This window comes from Carassius carassius, chromosome 24 (assembly GCF_963082965.1).
Source record: "Carassius carassius chromosome 24, fCarCar2.1, whole genome shotgun sequence".
Classification (NCBI taxonomy): domain Eukaryota; kingdom Metazoa; phylum Chordata; class Actinopteri; order Cypriniformes; family Cyprinidae; genus Carassius; species Carassius carassius.
Genome location: NC_081778.1, coordinates 20,694,355 through 20,718,967, shown reverse-complemented (window position 1 = coordinate 20,718,967; position 24,613 = coordinate 20,694,355). Strand labels below are relative to the sequence as shown.

General features: G+C 37.0%; 1 protein-coding gene across 2 annotated transcripts in view; it reads right to left on the bottom strand.

The window, feature by feature from the left end:
- Positions 1 to 24,613, bottom strand: part of LOC132103136 (semaphorin-6D-like) — a 175,223-nt gene that overhangs the window by 67,075 nt on the left and 83,535 nt on the right. The window contains exon 3 of one of the 2 annotated variants that reach the window (XM_059507980.1): positions 10,266 to 10,370. The exons of the other annotated variant lie outside the window; for it this stretch is intronic. The gene's annotated coding sequence lies outside the window, so the exon portion shown is untranslated. The remainder of the gene's footprint in view (positions 1 to 10,265; positions 10,371 to 24,613) is intronic. 2 annotated transcript variants of the gene reach the window in all.

The following is a 24,613-nucleotide window of genomic DNA, read 5'->3' as shown; positions in this document are numbered from 1 at the left end:
CGCATACTGAAGCAGAGACGGATTAAACTGAAGCTCTCAACAGAGAACGACATGATATTCCTGCATGGGCACATTAAGTAGTCGTACAGGTTTTTTTTAGTCAATTCAGTTTATTTTTATTTATTTATTTAGCTTAATATTTAAAATTGGTCTATTTTGTTATTGAGGAATAAGGATATTTTTTGTTAAATGTTTGAATGAATTGCTCAGGCCCCATAAGCTACTTTTCCTTTGAAACTGAAATAAATCCAGATTTATTATTATTATATAATTTATTAGGCTATATAGCCTAATTATTATAGGTATATATATTTTTTATTTAAATTTCTTACTTTTTTTACTGTATATGTTCTTAGTTCCTTGTTCATGTTCATACTTTTATTTAAACGCAAATAAAACGAAACATTTGTTTATTTTCCGTTTCTTTTAAAATTTATATTCAACAGGGGAGCAAGTGAAAAAATAAGAGTAGCAGGCAGAATATGCAATTTATTTAAAAAAAAGAAAAACTACTGTAGGCTATACGTTTACCCGCAGGATTTTGTGGGCGGGAGCGGGACGAAACTTGATTGTTTGCGGCCGGAAGCGGGATAAAATAAAATTTTTGCGGGAGCGGGACGGAAAAATCCCTCCCGCGCAGGTCTCTACTCCCGGCAACGTCGTGGTAAGTTTAAGTGCATGGGCAGCGGCTCTATGACCGGAGTCTGGTGCTGCTTTTCAGGCAGGTTTTAGCTCGCAAGTCACTATTTCAAACCATGACTAACGACTTTGTACCATTCCAGGCAAGTCACGCCAAACTTTCTGAGCGCAAGGAAATTTAGCTAGATTATTAATTTTATTGCAACGTTACATTGTCCTAAAATCTATTTTTTAATGTGTACCACTTGCATAAACACTGGCTGTTGTTTCGCGTGCTGTGTGACGTCAGAACTCTGAGTACATCGATCTAGTACGAGTTCACGGGTGGGAAGTCACGGGTTTGACTGCCGTTCCAGTGCACTTTCACAGGTTTAAGGTTGGAAAAACACGGGTTACGGGTTGCCTGGAACGCGACATAAATCATAACGAGCAAGCACTTTCTTACCGCTGTTGGCATTCAGTAATTCCTCGAGCAAATCATGCAGAAACAAGCCCCGGGCTCTCTCAGTTTCTTGCACCAACTGCCAAAAAGCTCCATTTATTTTTGAGTCCTTTATCTATTGCTAGGAGTCTAGGACATCATCCCCAGGCTTCATAAACTTGCGCTCCATTTTTGTTTTCTCCGACAACGCTAACGTGACATTGACGTATGGGCGTCAATCATCCTGTGTTGCAAGGACTCGCCCTCTGCTTCTGTTAGGCTTGTAACGTTAGTTTAAGCTGCGTTCCTCTCATATGATTGGTATAAGAAATAAATTGGCTCGAAAATATTAAACTGCATGCGCAGGCTCTCAAATATTATATATATATTTTTTTCCTCACGGCCACACGCCGGAGATATATATATACACATTACAGACCAAAAGTTTAGACACACCTTCTCATTCAAAGAGTTTTCTTTATTTTCATGACTATGAAAATTGTAGATTCACACTGAAGGCATCAAAACTATGAATTAACACATGTGGAATTATATATGGAATTATATACATAACAAAAAAGTGTGAAACAACTGAAAATATGTCATATTCTAGGTTCTTCAAAGTAGCCACCTTTTGCTTTGATTACTGCTTTGCACACTCTTGGCATTCTCTTGATGAGCTTCAAGAGTTTGTCACCTGAAATGGTCTTCCAACAGTCTTGAAGGAGTTCCCCGAGAGATGCTTAGCACTTGTTGGCCCTTTTGCCTTCTGTCTGCGGTCCAGCTCACCCCTAAACCATCTCGATTGGGTTCAGGTCCGGTGACTGTGGAGGCCAGGTCATCTGGTGCAGCACCCCATCACTCTCCTTCTTGGTCAAATAGCCCTTGATGCCTTCAGTGTGACTCTACAATTTTCATAGTCATGAAAATAAAGAAAACTCTTTGAATGAGAAGGTGTGTCCAAACTTTTGGTCTGTACTGTACATACATACATACATACATACACACTCACAAACACATATATATTCCCGACCCCAAAATTTTTAACCATAGTGTATGTTACGTGTAGTGTTGTCAAAAGACCCGGTACTTCGGTACCAAGTCGGTACTAAAATTTTTTAAATGTGACGGTACCAGGTTTCTTTAAGTACCAGTAGTACCGAGGTCCCGTTCAAACCCGGTTCAGCGCTATGATTTCCGCGAAGCAGAAAATGAGGACGGAATCTCAAAATCCAGTCATGAAAATGAAACTTACATTTTAATATGGACAGTCATGGAATTTGTCAAAGTTAGCATAAATTAATCAAATCAAATCTCCATATGGACCAGTATCTGTAAATGTTAAGCCGCAAATGTTGCTTGAAATATGAATCCGTGTTCTGCGCGTCTCTGTGTGAATTAATGAATGGCAGAGACGTGCGGGTTTGTTTACTACATAGACTGAAGCGCATGACGCTTGCAGTGGGGAAGTCGTGGCCTAATGGTTAGAGAGTCAGACTCCCAATCAAAGGTTGTGAGTTCGAGTCCCGGGCCGACAGGAATTGTGGGTGGGGGGAGTGCATGTACAGTTCTCTCTCCACCTTCAATACCACGACTTAGGTGCCCTTGAGCAAGGCATCGAACCCCCAACTGCTCCCCGGGCGCCGCAGCATAAATGGCTGCCCACTGCTCCGGGTGTGTGCTCACAGTGTGTGTGTGTGTGTGTTCACTGCTCTGTGTGTGTGCATTTCGGATGGGTTAAATGCAGAGCACAAATTCCGAGTATGGGTCACCATACTTGGCTGAATGTCACTTCACTTCACTTCATTAATTTCAGCATCTGAGCTTCAGAGTTCTCTCTCCATCAAGCGATCTTTTCAGTTTCTCACACATGCAAAAGAGAGAGAGAGCGAGAATCTTACCACGCTGAATCGACACGCTATATGTAAACTATTCTTTATTGTCTTTTCCTGTAATGGAGTTCATTTAGAATTATTAATTCATTTTTGAACAAGCAGAAGACATACCGGTTTCTCCGGTAGTGGGCGGAGCTAATGCGCAAATGGCAATTTCATTGGCTGGCGCTGATATCTTACCGTCCCTGTTTTGATTTCAGCAAATCAGTTTGACCGAACGCAGACAACGTGATTAATATTCATGAACCCAACAGCTAATCAATTCATAGTGCATTGTATATACATTAGTATGATAGTAGAATTAGTAGTAGTATTATCTTTTAATAATAATTAATATGATCTATTACTTTTTTTTTTTTTACAGAAACCATCAATGACCAAAAATATCTTAAGCATCACCACCAGTCTTAAGTTCAGTTAAAATGACAAATATGCATTCATTAGGCCTAAAAGTTCATGTTTACATAAAGGCATAGTGCTAGAAATATTACTATTATTATTTTTTTAAGAAATAAATCACAATATTTCTTCCATGTTTTAATTTTAATAGAAAATCCCTTTACCAGAAATAAAATGTCTTTAAATTTCATAAATTGAAAGACAAATTAAATTTGGGTGAAACTTGTTTACTGTTTTTCATAATTATATAACTTGTAGAAAAACTTTAAACGCAATTGCAAATAAGTATAAAGAATGGCATTGGTTTTATTTTTAGTGCTAAAAAGTTTTTTTTTTAAATTAGCATATTTTTGTGTTTTGCTTTGGTACCGAAATTGGTATGGAGAACCGTGGATTGCACCGTGACAACACTAGTTACGTGTATGTGAATCAGGATGTGTTATGAAACTTTTATGCCATAAAGAGACAAAGCAGAGGAGGAAGCCAGACAAATAAAGTAGTGAAGCATTGAAAAATAGGAGGGAACTTGACAGATCAAAGAACAGAGATCAACCAATCAGAGGAGTTCTCCAGGTCTTCAGACTCCTCTTCCACCTGAAGAGAGGGAGACAGGTTCTGTCTAGGTTTAAGAGTGAGGCGCTCCCATTGGAAGCATTTCAGAAAGGCAGTATTATTCCGAGCAATGGTATGAGCAATCTTCTCACAGAGGGGAATTCTTCATGTTGAGGAGACACTAATGATGTGGACATTTACAGCAGAAGAGTTTGCTTATGACAGAACCCTATTCTTGTCAGCTCTTGACAAACATCCAATAAGAGTTATCGCATATAAGTATATCCAGGTAGGTTTAAAGTTGAAAACAGATTAAGTGTTTATCTTTCTGATAGATTCACGTTGATTCACACATCGACACACCTAACGGCTTGTCTAAGTCTCTATGCTGGTTGTGAATGCCCCAAAGGAGGCGTGTGAGAGACATCCAGGACTGACAGACTTGATCCTAGATCAGCAGTAGGTGAATCCCGACGGATGCATCACATCAGAAGATCAATATACCACTTAATGCCGCACTTTGCTGAATAACAATGGGCCGTGAGAAAGCTTTTCACTCAGCACCTCCCAACTGATAACAGCCACAGCCCATAATTGCTTTAGCAGACGGTTATGGGTGCTACATGTCTGGAATGATGTTGCAGTAAGGTTGCAAGGAGCTTTCGATGGTATCTCAGTCAAGTCTTAGAAAGGTTTTTGCAAGCATGCTGCAAGGTCTGCTGGAAAATAAATTAATCTTATTAAATTGAAACTTGCTCCATATTATTTAGCCAGAGAACTACTAAGATTCTCACAGGAACATCTACATTCATCATAATGATTCAGGTGAGTCAGGTGGTTGCTGTAAGGGGCATTTAATTGATCCAAAGTAACATGAAAAATGTTTACACTGAATTTCAAATAAATACTGTTTTTTTAAACGTACTTTTCATCAAAGAAACCTTTTTAAATAAATAACAAAAATTTTTTTAACAGTTCCACAAAAATATGAGGTAGCACACCTGCTTTTCTTGAGCACCCTATCAGCATATAAGAAGCTTTGCCATCACAGGAATAAAATTATATGGTAAACATTTTAAAATATTTTATGATAGAAAACAGCTATTTCAATTGTAGATATATTCCACAATGTTTTCAAAAACCTCACAAACAATAAATTGCGCAAAACATACAAACAAACAAAACTAATACAATTTCTAAGACTTTTCAATGGTTTATAGATTTAATGACTTCTTATTTCAAGTCCTGGAAATTCTAAAATTGCTTAGCATTTCAAGGTTTTCCAAGACTTGGGGAACCCTGAATTAAAGAACTATAGTTTCACACTCAGTTACACACACAATTCAATTCAAGCACATATAAAGCATATACTAAAGAAAACATTTAACAACTCACAATAAATCTAACACCTTTTATCAGGAAAATGCAGTTTATCTTATGTTTCTGTTTGTTTTTACTACTCCACATATCCCTTACATTAAGCCACCAAAGAGCCTCCTTCACTCAGAGCCAGTTTGGATTAGCACAATACGGTCTGTATTATTATATTTTAAGTCTGTATTATAAAATGCATGGTGTCAAAGTGACAGAGTATAATCCAGTGGTTGCATATCACTAGTTGTTGTGACAAGACAGGAGGAGGAGCAGTAATGTGGATTACAAAAGTATGGCAAATGAGTGTGAGGATATCTGTGTGTGTGTGTGTGTGTGTGTGTGTGTGTGTGTGTGTGTGTGCGAGTTATTTGGGTATCTATTAGGATTACAGAAGCAAGACGTGTGTTACTCTGGAGGATGTCATTCTGTCAGAGTTAGAGTTCTGCTACAGGGTCACCCCTCCGTGGAGCCATCTGCATCCTCCTGCCTGTTAGTCTCAGGACACTGAAGCTCAGAACTCAAACAGGCCCAGGGGGACGAATGTGCACGCATAAATACACAGAAAAAAAACTGGACGCTGGTGGTTAGGAGCCAGGAAGTGATTCCTGAGTGCCAATCTGCTGGTGAAAATGGGAATTTAACCCCAAGATTTTCTAGTGAAGCCAAGTGCTATCCTGTCAGGGTGTAGAGGAACCAATCAGATTATTAGGTTTTTGTAGCTGACAGAGTTTGCTTGAATCCTACTGTATGCACCAGAGCATACTATGGTACATACAGTAGGCTGGTTCACTGAATATTAATTTTTGGGTGAACTATCCCTATATGTAAATGTTAAATCTTGAATTATTCCAGTTATGCATTATCTCTCCTAGCCAAATCTTTATAACAGGGGTTTTCAATCATAGAAAAGAAGACAGATTATGTGGAATATGCTATTGAAGACTTTAAATGGCATACAGACAGTCCAACCATTGTATTCAAGTCTAAAGTGCCTTTCCAAATGACTGCACTGAAATTTCCTATTTGCTGAGATGTTGCAATCCATCGTAGACCCGCTGTGGTGGGCAACAATGAAGCAGAATGAGTGAGAGTATCAGATGGTTGAAGTCAAAAGGCCAAAGAGTCAGAGAATCGGGTCTCTTCTCCTCACAGCAAGATAAAAAAGGCACACTTCTCAGCAGTAAATCACACTTAAGTGTATGTTTGAATGTGTGGTGCCAGATATGAAGAGGAGTGAAAGAAAGGTATTCATTCATCTCTCAGACCCCATTCACACCTGATTTTAACATCTCTGGTTTGCAGCTCTAAATACAGGGGTCCAACTCATCTTGCACAATCGATTCACTGAACACATTTTGAGGAACTCACCAACACATGTGGTCATGTATATAGTGTAAACGCTAATGCATCCTGTCAGCAAAATACCGCCTACTCATGTAACATGTAATCATTGCAAGACATGGAGGATTTTACATTCTATGCCAACGGGTTACAGCTTTAAAGTCAACATGAAACAAATAAATTCAACAAATTCACAAAAACAATAGACTTCTGTAATGTGACATATTTACGGGGTATTCAATGACAAACATCAGGTAGGATCTGATTTTACCAATCTGTGATTGAATCATGAAAAGAGGGGTTTCCGGAATGGAGACAGAAAGTAAATGTGGATGACCAGTTTCAGGTTCCCATTGGCTGAAAAGATAAGTGACCTTGATAACATTAATTTAACATTTTTGCCTTTGAATAGCATGCCAAATGAATTATATACAAAATACCCAGGAATTTAAAATAAAGAGGGTTTTGATTTCATGTTGACTTCAAAATAATATTACCATCCTTTTGCATATACTTAAAGTATGCATGCACAAGAATTTGATTAAACTACATAAAACCTGTCTCTTTCTCATTTCACCATTGGGATTCACATCAAAGCACCAAAAAACATCTACATTTGTAAGCTTTCTCACCTGACCTTTCACAAAGTTGGGCCTTTCCATTGGCACGCTTCCAGACCTGCAGGGCTCAGCTCTATACCAGATCATCCACAACACACTGAGAACTGTCGGGATAAACAGTTTGATGCAATTTGACTGAATACCGCTTCGAGTGATTCTTTGTGGCCATCAATGACCTTTGGATGAAAATGTGGATTCCAGGACAAAAGGGAAGGATAGAGAGAAATCTAGAATGAGAGTGCTTTACACTATTGTTTCTGCTCAGAGGTCAGCAGCAGGGAAGTGAAAGACAGAATGAGTGAATGAACAATGATGCGGCTCAAATGATGTGAGGGCATGTCAGTTTTAGTCAGAGCCAAGTGTTTAACCAGAAAAACAAAGGTCGTTTCATTGCTTGCCAAACACCCATTACACGTTTCTTTACGGGGTGAATGGTATGACCAAAACCTTTTTTATCATCATAAAGTTATCAGTTCTCCCTCAGATAAAAAAAAAAAGAATTGAGATAAAATGTTAAATAAAAAAAGTCAAATTATGAGATATAAATTAACAATTATGAGAAATTAAATAATGTCAGCAATTTTATAGCAAGATACAGGCTATATAAATTTATGGGGAATAAAGCCAATATTGTACGACAAGGGGCCATACTGACATATACAGATGCAATTAATAAAAATGGACTTGAGAAACATATTGAAAAATTGAGATATAAAGTCAAAATTTTAAATATCGTCACAGTGAAAAATCTCACAGACAAACTGAGAGATATAAATTCACAATTATGAGAAACAAGTCACAACTGTGATAGCTAAATCATATTATGAAGTTAAGTTGAAGTAATTTATTTATTTGTATTTATTTGAAAATTGACTTCATTTGTTAATTTTGCAAACCTCACTTCTTTTTACTTAAAAGCACAATGTTTTCACTGCTAGAGTTAGTGTTTTCAAAACAATAAAGCTTGATGATGCTATGGAGAAGAGTGGAATAATGGGAGATGTAACTTTCACCATCCAGAGATGTCCGAATCATGTTCACGGATGTAATATATATATATATATATATATATATATATATATATATATATATATATATATAGGTCCTTCTAAAAAAATTAGCATATTGTGATAAAGTTCATTATTTTCCATAATGTAATGATAAAAATTAAACTTTCATATATTTTAGATTCATTGCACACCAACTGAAATATTTCAGGTCTTTTATTGTTTTAATACTGATGATTTTGGCATACAGCTCATGAAAACCCAAAATTCCTATCTCAAAAAATTAGCATATCATGAAAAGGTTCTCTAAACAAGCTATTAACCTAATCATCTGAATCAACTAATTAACTCTAAACACCTGCAAAAGATTCCTGAGGCTTTTAAAAACTCCCAGCCTGGTTCATTACTCAAAACCGCAATCATGGGTAAGACTACTGTCCAGAAGGCCATCATTGACACCCTCAAGCAAGAGGGTAAGACACAGAAAGAAATTTATGAACGAACAGGCTGTTCCCAGAGTGCTGTATCAACGCACATCAGTGGGAAGTCTGTGGGAAGGAAAAAGTGTGGCAAAAAATGCTGCACAACGAGAAGAGGTGACCGGACCCTGAGGAAGATTGTGGAGAAGGACCGATTCCAGACCTTGGGGGACCTTCCATCTGCTGAAAAGCTTTATGGAGATGAAGATTTAATTTTTCAGCACGACCTGGCACCTGCTCACAGTGCCAAAACCACTGGTAAATGGTTTACTGACCTGGTATTACTGTGCTCAATTGGCCTGCCAACTCTCCTGACCTGAACCCCATAGAGAATCTGTGGGATATTGTGAAGAGAAAGTTGAGAGACGCAAGACCCAACACTCTGGATGAGCTTAAGGCCGCTATCAAAGCATCCTGGGCCTCCATAACACCTCAGCAGTGCCACAGGCTGATTGCCTCCATGCCACGCCGCATTGAAGCAGTCATTTCTGCAAAAGGATTCCCAACCAAGTATTGAGTGCATAACTGAACATAATTATTTGAAGGTTGACTTTTTTTGTATTAAAAACACTTTTCTTTTATTGGTCGGATGAAATATGCTAATTTTTTGAGACAGGCATTTTGTGTTTTCATGAGCTGTATGCCAAAATCATCAGTATTAAAACAATAAAAGACCTGAAATATTTCAGTTGGTGTGCAATGAATCTAAAATATATGAAAGTTTAATTTTTATCATTACATTATGGAAAATAATGAACTATCACAATATGCTAATTTTTTGAGAAGGACCTGTATATATATATATATATATATTTTTTTTTTTTTTTTTTTTTTTGAATTACCTCTACCTTACAAAGTTATTCAAACAGGAAATTAATTATACAGAGAATGCGAGCAAAGAACATTTACATTGTCAAGGAACAGTATGACTGACTTAAGCCTAGGGCAAGTTTAAGCACTCTCAAAAAAAAGTTTAAAATTGGAATTTTTCTGGATTTACAAATCCTTGGGAACTTTTGGGATAACGTAAGTACACAACTGCATGAAATATATCACAGTGTGCAAATGGTTTTTGGATATTTTATTATTAAAATCTTACATATTGTACCTTTAACAGTATAAAAGTTTCCTATCTATACTGTGACGTAAACAGCATAGCAGAATCTCTACGAGTTGCTACTGATATACTGTATACTGACATATCGACCAACTTTAGTTCCTCTAAAACAATGCACTAATGCAGTAAATTGGATGAGCGCAGATATCTCTCTGTATCTCAAGTGACTATCAGTCATGTTTACTTAACGACGCAATCCATTAATGCAATCCAACTAGAGTGGGTTGCATCAGATCTGACAGGTCGATCCAAGTCTGTTAGTTCTGCTGATTTTGAACCGATGCTGCATCTCTGTAAACTGCTGCGTCTACAATTGATTTTGTCTGCCATGACGGAGAGAGGAAACATGACCTGGCGTGTTTATGATGACAGTTAGGAAACCTGAATCACTGTAAATAGAGAGAGACTAATCCAAACTCACTGTTATCCTTTCAGGAGAGGAGCAGTGGTGGAAAAGCTTTGGCGGTCACTGGTGTTCAAGAGGGTAGATGGCTATGCAAGACCAAAGAGATTTTCACTCAAGATCCTGAGAGAAAGAGAGAAAAAAAAGAAACAGACAAAAATGACAAATATATTTGGATCTGGCTGTGTTGGAGAAGCGCTGGTTTGTAGGCGACTCATGTTACCAGGAAATGTGAACCGGCTGGTGACCCGTGACAGAGGAAGATTCAGAACTCACCACTACTCAGGAAAAAAATCCCTCTCTCATAAACACACATGGCATAAACAGGACCAGATGTTTCTGCTGGGGAGCTGAACTCCTATGTGTGTGTGGAAAAAACGAAAGCAACAGCAACTTTCCATTCATTTACCCGCTTCTGTCATAAAAATGGCAAGATAATCACAGCAGCAATTTGTGTTTAATACACAAGACATACTGCAACTCAATGCATTTCTATATGCATCAGTCTATTCATTCATTAACCTTACGTGGTTTCTTCGATAGGGGAACATTAAATTTTAATAGAGGGGTCTTATACAGCTGTGCAGCACTAAAACAGTACAATTCTGTGAATCATGGATTCTATTAACCGACTGTGGTATTCCACACTCCTGAATCTTTTAAAACCCCTGGTGAGTTTGGGGGGCGACTGGCTGGATTTCCCGGAATACATTCGTGCAAGGCTATCACATTCTGACCGCAGTTAGCCCTGCGAACCACTAGTGAGTTATCGTATGTGGCTCAGGCATTTAGCCCTCTCACCCTCCTCTTTCCATCGCTCACACCCCCCACGTCCCAGCCGGGGGGTTGATGGGTGAGGGAGGGGGGAACAGTCATTGCTCACGAGCCTGAAATTGGTGTCTGAACTCAACCATATATATCACGCTACAGAGGACAGGAGAAACGAAACAAACCTTAGAGAAAGACACACAGATCTCCAGAAAATATGAGTGTCATCTGTCTAGTCATCTAGCATTAATGGCGAGTAATCAACTAGAATTAGTGACATTGCTAACTTAGCTACTTTTCCAGTAAAGTATACTTTTGGTTTTTACATGTACGCCAGGATAAAGTAGATTACAGCATGTGGCATACGTTTCATCATCAGCATAGCATGCATATAGCTCAATTTTTATCATCATAGGCAATTAATATTTTTCGCTTCAGGGTAGTTAACAATTAAACACTGTAGCTAGCTGTTGAGTTTACTTAGACATGCTAATGGACACAAGACAATTTAACAATTTAAGTCAATATTGTAAAATAAAAATCATAATGAGATAAGTCGTAATGTGAAATAAGGTTGTATGCAGTCAAAATGATGTGGAAAAAGTGAGATTGTGAGATTTTTACAAAAATAATTTGCAATTGAGATTAAAAAAAATTTAATTATCAGATTTAAATCCACAATTATGAGAAATAGTCACTATCTTTGGAAACAGGCTTTTACACCACAGTAATTGTTTCACTTAATTAATAATCTAGTGACTTCCATACTTCAAAAATGAAAGGAACTTTAATAAACTTGTAATGCCAATGAACATTTGTTTCAAATAAAGCACTTTGACAATGATTGAATTCAAAACAGCAAAAACTTAAAGGTGTTGTATGTAAGTTTTTGACTAAAGCATACAAATACCATAATATGTTTGCAGATATTTAAGAAACATGGTGAGTTAACATACTTGTTTATCTGAAAAACAATGCTACAGTCAGTTATTCTCATTTGAAAATGTGCGTCCTGGGCTGGAATGTCAGTGTTTGTTTTGGTTTGTGAGACCCTACCACTACCAGTTTACGCAATTGTATTTTGGCACCCCGAGTTGCCAGTTGGCAGAAACACAGTGTATTTCATTTCATTTATCGCCAAGTGCGCTTGTTCCTGTTAGTGTCATCAATCTGGCAACCTACGTGTGAGTCAAGTCTGAGGAGGAGGGGCCGGGAGAAAAAAAAACCCCTCTCCAATAATATGAATATTTGACTGCAATACCTAGTTAAACCACTCAGTGTCAATCCTACATACAGCACCTTTAAGTACCTTATGGGAAGTCGTGGCCTAGTGGTTAGAGAGTTTGACTCCTAACCCTAAGGTTTTGGTAATACCACGACTGAGGTGCCCTTGAGTAAGGCACCAAACCACCAACTGCTCCCTGGGCGCCGCAGCATAAATGGCTGCCCACTACTCTGGGTGTGTGTTCACGGTGTGTGTGTGTGCAATTTGGATGGGTTAAATGCAAAGCACGAATTCTGAGTATGGACCACCATACTTGGCTGTATGTCACTTTCATTTATTGCTTCTATAACAGGAACACCATAAAAAACAAATCTTCATTCATAAAATATTTTAAAAGCTAAAATACGCCTGATACGCAAACATACCCAGTGCTATGGCTAAAAGTTAACATCTGCACTCTGAAAATGGATTTTTGAAGATTATTGGAGTAAGTTTTACAAGGAAATACTATTTCAGTTAAATGACATGTTTAATACAAATTATTTATTTTAGTAGTAATTTAGTAGTAATTTCAGATTTTTTTTCTACAGCAATTTTTTTATATGCTTATATTATTATGTTTGATATTTTTCAGCTTCTGCAAAAGCTAAATGAGATTTATACATGCACACACACACACACACACACACACACACACACACACACACACACACACACACCGTGTTTATGCCTCACACTACAGAGGGTGAACCATAGTTCATTCTTGTTTGGCCTGGTGGAAGTCACTGGCTCTGTGAATGAGCAAATCCATCAAACATAGTTCATTTGAAATGAAGCTAATGTAACTACCCAAGCATGAAGTTACACTGCAATCAAATCAATACAGACTGTGGTTGGAGTGTGTTTCGGTTTGGAAATATGAACTCAGGGATAAAAAAAAGACAATGTAGAAACTCTACGATGCTGGTACGTCCCCTTTTGGCTAAATTACACATTTAATCATGGTATTTGTGTGTGCGCTGTGATTTACTGGCAGTCTAACTGTGGTCCCAGCATTCCCTCTCGCTGACTGACTTGGGGTCAGTGATCTAATGGTCATGACACTATCTGAGCTGTTCTGCATCTTGAAAGAATCCAATTCTAACAGTATCATTCAAATTCTATTATGCATTTCTCAAGTGCTCTCCCTTTATTGTGACATAGTTGCACCTGTTATATCTTATGCAAAGGGTGGTCTTAAAGGGACAGTTCACTCAAAAATGGAAATTCTCAGCCTCATGTCAGTCATTACACATCGTATATCTTCAACACACACACACACACACACACACACACACTCTAACAAGACCATAAAAGTAATCCATATTGGTTTATACTATTTTTTAAAAGACTTGAGCATGAGTAAAAAATATATAATATAATATAATATAATATATAAAATAAGGGGATTTTATTTTATTTTTGGGGAGTAAACTGTCCCTTAAAATCACCATTGGACCTATACTAACCCAGTACATTGTTTGTTTGCATGTTTGTAATAAATAAATCTCAGTTGAATGTCAGCTGTTTTTGTTCTACAATGTGATCAGTGTCCTGAAAGTGGGCTGGTCTACACAAAAACAGACACTGCTGACCAGAATTAGGCTTAGGATCAAGATTAGATGTAGATTTGTGATCATATTCCATTTAGGAAACATGAAATTTAGAAGCACAGTATTAGGTTAAGATTAGGTTTATGATTATTGGTTAGATTTAGGGTTGAGGACATTGGGGATTATGGTTTTGTTTGGAATGAGTCATCTGCTGGCATTACACAGAGGGCTATGTAGATTCAATTTTTAAATGTTCAGAACTTTGAGACTTGAGCCATGGATTTCTGACTAAAAGTTATGTAATCTCTAAATTGTGTGATGTTTAGAATTGCTTTATTAATTTCTTTATCTTAAAGAAATAGTTTGTACAAAAATTCCACAAAAGTCTAAAGAGTGCACTACTAAAGTAAATGTCACTGAGGCCAAATTTGATTTTAGATTTACACGGTGGAAGGAAACATTTTTAATGAGTAACAAATTTCAGTCCGTTCATTACATAAAAAAAAAAGATAGATGAACAGCAGTATTCTTAAAGAGAAAATAAAAAGTTATGGCTTCATATGACTAGTCCTCAATATGAACCAATTTGATTACATGGAAAATATCTGCCATTACATTCTTCAAATTATGTCAATTTTCATTTTTGGGTAAACCATTCCTTAAAATCTAAAACATACACACACGCATATCCTACTGTACCTGCTGTTTCTTTACTCCTACACAAAAACAATTAATTTTACCACTCTGTGCAAGCGTCCTAATCTTTTTTTTTCTTTCCATTCTTCACTTAGCCCACCCCATCTCTCGCTTTCATTCTGCCTTTCTGTTTGGTGATGAATTGTCCCTGGTCTCCAGGAATGGATCTGTTAATAATTCAGACCAGACCCTGGCATTGACCATTAGAGCCAGGCAGAACTTTCAGCTGATAGATCACTAATCAGATTAATCGTTGTCTTTCAGTGGGAAATGAAACAGAGTGAGGAAACATGCCGCGCATGGTAATATACTGGACCTTCCAGAACACTTCACCAGCACACGCTTTCAATTACGGCAAGCAACCACCTACAGCTTGAGAGAACATTGCCCATGATTGAGTATTTAAGCAGCAAATTCTAACATTAGCCGAACACATTGAAAATATTATCCCGATAGATGTGTGTTGCACAAGATGGACTTGAATAATGTGTAATGACAGATGAGAACGATGCCTTCTCCAGACAAAAACATACATAAATCACTGTAGTTCAGATATACTAGTCGGAAATCTACAACTAAACTTGATCATCAATACATTCGAATCCTGTTCCCCAGCTGTAATTTGACTCTAATTGAAGTGTTCTGTGGCTCATGTATGCATTTTTTCCAGCTGAGCTTAGGAACAGAGGTCATGATATCTCATTTCACACTGATTTGCCTGCAAAATGATTTGGTTGTTTCCTGGGTTCATGTACAGATGTTGCCAGTGGTAGCAGCTAATGACAAAGTCAAGAGTTTGGCGGGGTGTTTTGTGTGTGTTCTACTGCGCTGATGCCAGCTAAGTTACACAAATTAGAGTTCACCATGGTGTGAAAATATTGATTAGTCACAGTTTGCTGTGAGCCCCGTATACAGACGCACTGATAATAGATCATTCAAAACATCAAGCATGACTTCATCCAAAAAGTGCAAATTCTGTCATAAGGGCCTTTCGCACCACAGGAACCTTTTCATGGTACCAGAACTAATTGTGGGACTACCCACCTTTGGGCGTTTTAGTACCAGACTGCCTTTTTCGAGAATAAAATTAGCTCCTACTCCGGAGCAGGGTCTAACCAGCACAACTGGTACTAACCGTGAGGTTAGTAGACACTGATTGGCCAGACGCTTTTTAAAACGCCCTCACCAGCAATGATTTAAAACACAGTATAAACGTGTAATAAACATTGTGTCAACTTATTTCGCAAGTATGATGAACAGGCACTGCCAGTTGTCGTTGGAGATTCTTAAACTTCCTTTCTGTTCTTTCAATCATTTTACATATATGTCGACATTCCATGTCCATTATTGTGAAACCCGCGAAACACAACAAATACACAGCTCCGATCTCAGCGTTCTTCATCCTCCTGTTGTAAACATTGTTCTTCTTAGTTAACATTGTTGAATGTCGCACACAAATGACATCGCTATCGATCGGCTTACATCACGTCCTAGTACACATGCGGATGAAACCCTTTAAATGGTACTGGGAAATAGTTTGCTTTAGTACAGTACATTTAGTTCTGGAACTAAAGCGGTGCAAAAGGCCCTTATATTTATTTGTGTCATAACCAAACCTGACAACAAAAAATAAACACCATAAAAAGAAGTCAATATGTCTCATTTTGCAGGCATAAAAGTATATATTCAGTAGTATTTAAACATTAAATATTTTATTTCATTTATTTTATTATATTTGGTGCTGCATAGTGGAGAAAAACATTATACAGGTCTGGAACAACATAACAGTGAGTTAATAATGACAGAAATGTATTTTTAAGGGGGAAAACTGTTGCTATAAGAGTTCAGGAGCAATAAAATTCATCCAACTCCATAACTTTGCTCCAATTGTGTGCTCTCTTTCTGCCTCTTTGTCTGTATTTCTCTCAGAGCATCATGTTCTCTCGCTTGACTTACTGTGATGTTTTTGTTCTTTTTTCCTAAAGTGAAAAGTCTGATCTGGTCTGGCTGACGGCAACATACACTGACTATTCATATATAATTTATCACAGAGAAACAGAACGAGGATGAGAGAGGGAGAGTTTGTCCCCAACTCTAAGAGATTTAAATGGTGCATTCAAACACACAGACACACGCACACACACACGCACACACACACACACACACACACAAACAACACCCCAAAATTGAGCAAGAACAAAAACAAAATGTACAACACAAATATACCCAGGATCCAATCCAAATATCTCAGCAGGGGTAAAACATCTTGTAGTTCAAGCTTAAAAAACACAAATTGTCATAAATCACACAAGACGTCACTTAAAATTGTTTGTTCAACTAATAAAACCTGACAATTGGAATTTTCTGTTTGCCCCACTGTACCTGTTGTATTGTTAACCAAGCGTTAACTGTTAACCCATGCTCTGTCAACCTCAGCGTTATTAAACATGAACTCTCGCCCCAGTCTCAGTCAGAGGATTTCTGTCTCTCATCATCCACTCAGTCCTCATCAGAATATAAATAAAGAAACTGAGCTCTAAAAATGGAGTTTAAAGATACTGAGAAGCCTCTGTTCTTGAAATCAAAGGATGGCTTTCTAACAAATCGTGACTGGAAATCAAATGACAGCTAAAACAAAGAAATATCAGATATGACGGAATTATGAAATGGTATCTGATTTCACCTGTATAGATAGTATATAAGCAACTAATCAAATACACAACCATTCAAAAGTTTGGAGCCATTTTTTATGTTTATAAAAATAAGTCTAACGCTCATTAAAAGTTGCATTTATTTGATCAAAATATAATAAAACGGCATTACATTTGAATATGTAATCGATTACTGTGATGGATGGTGAAGCTGAATTTTCAGCATTCATTTAGTTCCTCCAGTCTTCAGTGTCACATGTTCCTTCACAAATCATTTAATATGCAGATCTACTATACAAGAATTGTTTCTTATTACTATCAATGTTGATAACAGTTGTTCTGCTTAATATGTTTGTGGAAACCATGATACTTGTTGTATGATAAACTATTTTGGTTCTGTGTTGGTTTTCCACTCGATGGCTAACATTTATCCAGAAGCTTAACCTGCTGCTGATTTAAACAATGCAAAGTCAAATAACTGATGTTGTGGATGTGAACAGATCCTTTGTGCATGTGCATGTGTGTGAAAGAGAGAGAGGGATGAAGGGGTACAAAGCTCATACAGGGTCAGTTCTTCTTCCTTCTGATACCGTGGGAACGGATAGACGGTTACACAAATGGACCACTGTATTTCTCCCACTGCTCTGTTCCAAAACCTAGCTGCCTAAACAGGGAGCATGTTAAAGCATCATAGACATGCTTCCCGATGCTTTCCAAAAGCTAGGAATCTTATACATGCCCCTATTTGAGCTAAAATCGGAGCAGGTTATCCCAGAATGCATCATGAGAATGCATTATGAGGAGCTCAATCAAAAAAAATAAATTTAAGATGGCAATCAAGGTGAGAAAAAAATGCATTAAATGTGCATAAATGTAGTGTTTTTGTGTAGTGTGTGTGTAGTGTAGTGTAGTTGAGGTTTATTAGCATTAGCTTAGCAACATGCTCACTCCACTGGAATCAACTGAATAAGCTTTTCCATGTTTATGATACATTACAAGTTAAATTTGTTAAAAGCAACCATCTGTAAGAACCGTAAACTACTAAAAATCACTGCAACACAAAAAAACATCAATACACTTCCACAAGCACAGCTTTGACTTCCAGCATACAGCAGAACTTCCTTTCACCAACAGAGTCAAGGCTGCCTCAGTTTCCATCCCTGCTGCCCTCTCTCTCTCCCCAAGCACCTTTCACTTCTTTCTATTCATCTTTCCATCTCTGTCTTGCGACTCTTGCTCAAAGTGACCCTGACATGTCCTTTTCCCAGTGTCCAAAGGAGTCCTGCTGTTTCACTCCTGCCTGGTGACAAGTGGCCTTTTAGCTGCATCTCGGACCACCGATCTCACTCTCTCTCCAGGTTTCCTCAGCTGCAGATGTCTAATACTGCATACTTACTTCAACAGGAAAAATAACATGGACAGCTCTTTTGAAACACAATTGACAATGCAAATCCTCCATAAACTACAATCCATACGTCAAAACCATGAGAGCCTTTACATAGGATAGGATCGCACATTTACATTCTAATGCTTACTCAGTCTTCAGCAACGGTGATGATCATTTCCAGGAATGCATCATTAGTAAAAATCTAGCAGATACTAAAAACCATATATATATATAAATTACGCTACTTTAAATCACAAATAAAACTCTAAAAACTTAAATTGTTTTTACTGCTTCAAGTGAATTTAGGCATCATACATTATAATGTACAGTATAAAATATTTATTTTGAGAAACATTTTGAAATTTGCTAAAGATTACAATTAATAGTGTTAATAATTTATTAATATTCTTTACAGATTAATTTTAAGTGAATTTCAGATGATGGCAATTACAACAGTGTTATTAAATGATTAATATTTTAATTCAATTACTTTTATATTAACCATCTGCCTTGGCAATAGAATTGCCATTATAGCTAGTACATTTTTTAGTTTACTCACCAGACTTAGCACTAACCAACGAGTTTGCTGCTTGTGCATTAGTTCCCCACACTAGCAAAGAATCCAGCAGTACCTTCTGCATGTTTGGCAGAATATTTCTAAATGAGCTCCATTATTTTGACAGATAAATACAACAAGAAAAAAAAATCAACATTTAGCACGTCAGTTCTATCTGGTATGTAAGGCTCTCTCTCTCTCTCTCTCTCTCTCTCTCTCTCTCTCTGCATGTAGGAAAGCACAGAACATTCTCAGCTAAACAACAGCAAGTCCGGCACTTAAACAGTAGAGTTTAAGGGTGAGACAAATTGGAATAGTGTGCTTTAAAGACGGAGAGCAAAGGTGAGTGAAAAAATATATGTGCTAAATTTACACTTAATTTAACTCAAACACTGGTGAGTGAAATCTAACAATTTATTAGCCAATGGCTAATGATACACATTATTTAATCACCTAGCATAAACATTTAGACGCACATGTGAGTGATTTACTTCTGTAAAGTGTTGTAGAGGGTTGTGTAATCTCATCCAATGCAAGTCATTTCACATGCAAAGAGATTAACCAATTAGCCAATCCAAGGTGATCATGTAAAACTATATCACGACTGTTTTGTAGCAAGAAATCTAAAATTAATATTAAATCATAATTAGACTTTAGGGAAGGTAAATCAATGCTACTAAATTGTACACTATGCCCTTAAACTCTAATTTCATGTTTTCAAGAAAAAATAATGAACCTTATCATTGACCCAACAAAATCACTGTTCCCTAAAGTTCCCCACATTTGTTACTAAGCTGAAACTGCACTATGTTCAATAAAGCACCAACAAGCATTATATAGCAATAAGCTAAGAATAGTAGTTAGTAATTCAAAGGCAGCGGCCACAAAATGTAACAATTTCAGTCTAATATAAAAGGAACTGCCAGAGCGTTCCTGGGCCAGTGGCCAGTGCTACAGCCAGGCTTGAGAGCAATATAACTGCATCTCTGGACATTAATCACCTTGAAAGCAATGACAATCTGGCAACCCACTGCATGTCTTTATTAAATACCACATCGCTCAGTGTTAACAAACACCCCTGTCCTGGCAGTGAGGGCTGATGCGAATAGAAACCGAGAGAAACAGAATAAGAACCAATACGAGAGGAACGATGAAAAAGAACAAGTGAAAAAGTGTGAATGATGGAATAAGAGATGGAGAGATGATGAATGTTTAAACTAGACCCTATTTTATAGACATGGGGAGGTGTGGTGGGCAATGCATGTACCTGTCAGTGTGACATCTAAATTGAACTATGACATGTCATCATCACTATTCAAGAGAGGCTGGGAAAAATGTGCCTATTTAAACTTTCCCTGACATTTAAAGTGTATATATATGTAAATATATATACATATATATACATATATATATATATATACATATATATATATATATATATATACATATATATATATATACATATATACATATATATATATATACATATATATATATATATATATATATACATATATATATATATATATATATATATATATATATATATATATATATATATATATATACACACACACACACATATACATATATACACATATACTGTACATATGTTTATTAGGCTGTTGTCTTTTTAATCAAAAATATTGCACGTGTTTTCTTTCTCATCTATTTATGTTCACGTAAGACAAAAACGGCTGCGTTTATGATGATATACTGATGTAGTTTTCTGTATCGTAGTTTCGACTCGGAACAACCTTTTCTAAAGTTAAAATACACAGAACAGTCTGAGAACGGACACAAACCGGGAACCCGCAACGCGACCCCTGCTCTCTATGCACGCACTGGTGCTTCATGTGCGCTGCACCCAAACATGCTACAATAAGTTTTGAGATTCTAAGATACTTTAGTGATAAATCACAGGACAGCGCTGACAACTAGTTTCTGTGTTCCTCTGTGCACGCGATCTTCATAGCTACTGTTTATATGAGTGTTCGTGCCACAGTGCAGCTGCGCGAACATGGTAGCTCGATATAAGAATACACATCCGATCATCTAATCGCTTGAATGTCCAAACCATAAAACAAATACAACTGACAAAGTTTAGTGAAGACGCAAGGCTCACCGCTCACGCGCCATCAGTATGTGTGGAACCGGCGTTCACCTCCGTGTTTTGCTTTTATGCCACTGACTGGACGGGGCAGAGTCCTGTGGCTACACACACGCTAGTATGCTTTTAAGGGGGAAGTGTTAACAGGGTTGAAAAACCGAAATAACCGACATGGGAAAATTACGTCAGTTAGAGGATATGAATTTCGGTTTTGATTATTTTTCAATTAATCGTCCAGCCCTAGTACATACATTATAGATAGATAGATAGATATATGTATGTACAGTATATGTGTATATATATACACATATATATATATACACATATATATATATATATATATATATATACACTAGGGCTGTCAACGAATATTCTAAATTCGAATATGTATTCGAATAGTTTTTAAAAAACGAATTTCGAAGGTGAAAATTAATATTCGAATAAAAAAAAAAAATGTGGAAAAAAAGGCCTGCGGTAGTAGAGGCGTGGTTGTCTGCTTTGCGAGTGGGCGCTAGCGCACCTTATGAGGGTTCAGAGACAGGTCACAGCCTCACAGGAGTTGCACTGTCTGGCACAGCATCACTGCTGAAAGTTGACGCGTCTTCATGGAAGATGCCAGCAAGTGCAGAGCCCAACTCGACCGCAGCAGAGAAAATGAGGTAAAATTGTTGACCCGCGAGATTGTTGTATGCAAGCTATTTAAGATACAGTTAGCAGTCACATCTTGACACTTAACGTTACTTTGCATCGCCCGCCACAAGCTCGACAAGAGGCCATAACGGATAAAATAATTTAGTTCATTTGTAAGGACATGAGACCGATCAGTATCGCGGATGGGGCAGGCTTCGGGGAGTTCTGTCAAGCAGTGGATCGGAGGTTTGATTATTTATCGTTTCATGTCAAGGAAAAGTTCCATGTTTACCACAGCACAGCTCGCTCGGAGCATTCAATGTCAGTTCTATATGCTGTAAAACTTCAATTAATATTAATAATTTTTATTTCAATCACTGAATGAAGCCTGCTATATTTGGGACAACAGTAGCGACCTTAATTTGCTTGCACAAAAATTTGTTTGTTCATTTAAACCATTATGCGCAGAGAACGTGAGGGTGAGAGAGCGTGAGGTCTGCAGTCTTGGCCATTAGTTGATTTCCTTGTTTTTGTGTAGGTAATACGTTGTCATATATGTTTAACTTAAATAGACTAATCTATACAAGTAGTTATGTCTCTTTGTATTATTTTTGCCTGTTATTGACGTAATGCGCGTCATTGACAACATGCGCAACCAGATGTTCGAATAGTTCGAATATTCGTGCATTTTTAGAGGGAATATTCGAACGTCATTTTTGAGCAATTTTGACAGCCCTAATATACACACACACACAATCACATACATATATATACACACACACATATATATAGACATATACCTGTACCAAAAAAGTTTTGAGTTGAGTGACGTCAATCAAGTATGGCACAATACTAGTGATGTCACACACAGCCAATAAGGCGGCAAGTGTTTCTACAGTGAAAAGCTGCAGGGAATGAAAAACTCAGCGACACACCAGAGGAAACAGAGGCAGAAGGCTTTTGCTCATTCAGGTGAAGCTTTTCTGTCAGCAAGAAAAACTGCTTCCCCAAGTCATTAATTCAAGCAACCGGTAATTTCCTTCTGGAAAACAACACTTCCTCTGCAGGAAAGTATAAAAAGAGAAAAATGGGGATCCAGGTTTTAAAGGGGACAAATAACATAAAACAATACAGTATACATACTTTAGAAAGGCTTCAAACAGTGATTAAAATGGTTGCAAATATGACAAAAAAAGTGACAATAATAAAAATCAGGGAAAAAGACTTTGTCTGTCTATTAGTGGTTTTGTCTGATATCATCGTATTAGAGTTAAACCACAAATGGACAGAAAAAGAGATAGCTAATCCTATAATATCCTTTATGAACTATAAGCAGCTGTTTTATACAGTTTATGGCTGAATCGCATGTCTCCGATGAGAAGAGGTGGCTAATGCTAGTAGTTAGGTTGCTGTATGATGATTGAAATCGCAAAGATACCTCAAACAATTCGTAAATAAACTGCACAATGTTATATTTTCTGATGCAAACACGAATTGCATGTATTCTGACAGAGCTGCAAGAGCTTGCGGTGCCAGGGTTCAATACCCAAAGTGCTAGATAAATGGTGTTGAACTTTTTTCTTGTCAGTTGCTCAGTAACATTTTTGTTAATTTTTTTAAAGGCATGTGACAATGTGATACATGCGACCAAAATCTTCCCAAATTTGTAATGAGAATAATTTATAAATCTGCATGCTGTTATCAACAAAGAAGCACTGAGATCTTCCTGCAGGTTTCTGCCAAAATAAAAGCCGAAGAAAGATCAACAACTCCATCGACATTCATAAATGATAGTGTTGTAATTTTACCATCGTTCTGTAAAATAAAATAAGTTACAATAATAACGATAATAATTAACCTACAACAGCTCTATTAATGTTTATTATAACATTCACACAGTGTTCAAATTGGGATCCGTAATATATCCTAATGTTTTAAAAATCTCTTCTGCTCAGCAAGGTTGACTTTAGTTGTACAGTAAAAAATACAGTACATGCCTGATTCAAGTCTTAAATGGCAAAAAAAATATATCATTTTACTAACTTATTAATTTTAAGTTAAATTGTGCTTTGCTGGTATAAGGTCTGTTAAAATGTAAAAAAAATAAATAAATGAAAAATGTTCAATGTTAAGTAAATATTTTTAAATTATTGTTTTGAAATTGTTTTTTTATTTGAAAAGCAGGACAAAACAGTAAAAAGCACTTTTCATTTTGTTCGGCTTTGGCCAAGAATTTTCATTTCGGTGAATCCCTACAAATCAGACAAATTTTTGTTTTTGTGCATATATGCCTATGAGAAAAAAAAAGGGGGGGGGGGGACTGAGGACTGTTTCTGCAAAGAAAGAATCTAAAATCATAAACTCTTATCCTAGTGTGCTAGAGAAACATGTTTAAGCCATTCCACTCAAAAAGCAATGGTTCCTTTCCCATCTCATTTGTGCCATCCACAACATCCATACTGGTATGAACACCTTTAAACAAGGACAGACATACTGTATCAGCATTTCTCATTCTGCCACTGGTTTCTATGTCTGTGAATATGGATAAAGACAACACACTTTGAAAGAGTTAATCTGGAACACCTCTTCTGAACATCCACACTTTAAACTATTACATATTGTTGGACAGAGTCCTGCAACATGACACAAAAATGTCTGGTAATGTTCTGCAATTCAGCCAATGTATAAAAAAATGCAGTGGGAGCTCTTTTTATAAAAGTGCAGGATGCAGGAGAAAGCTGTGTGCTACTT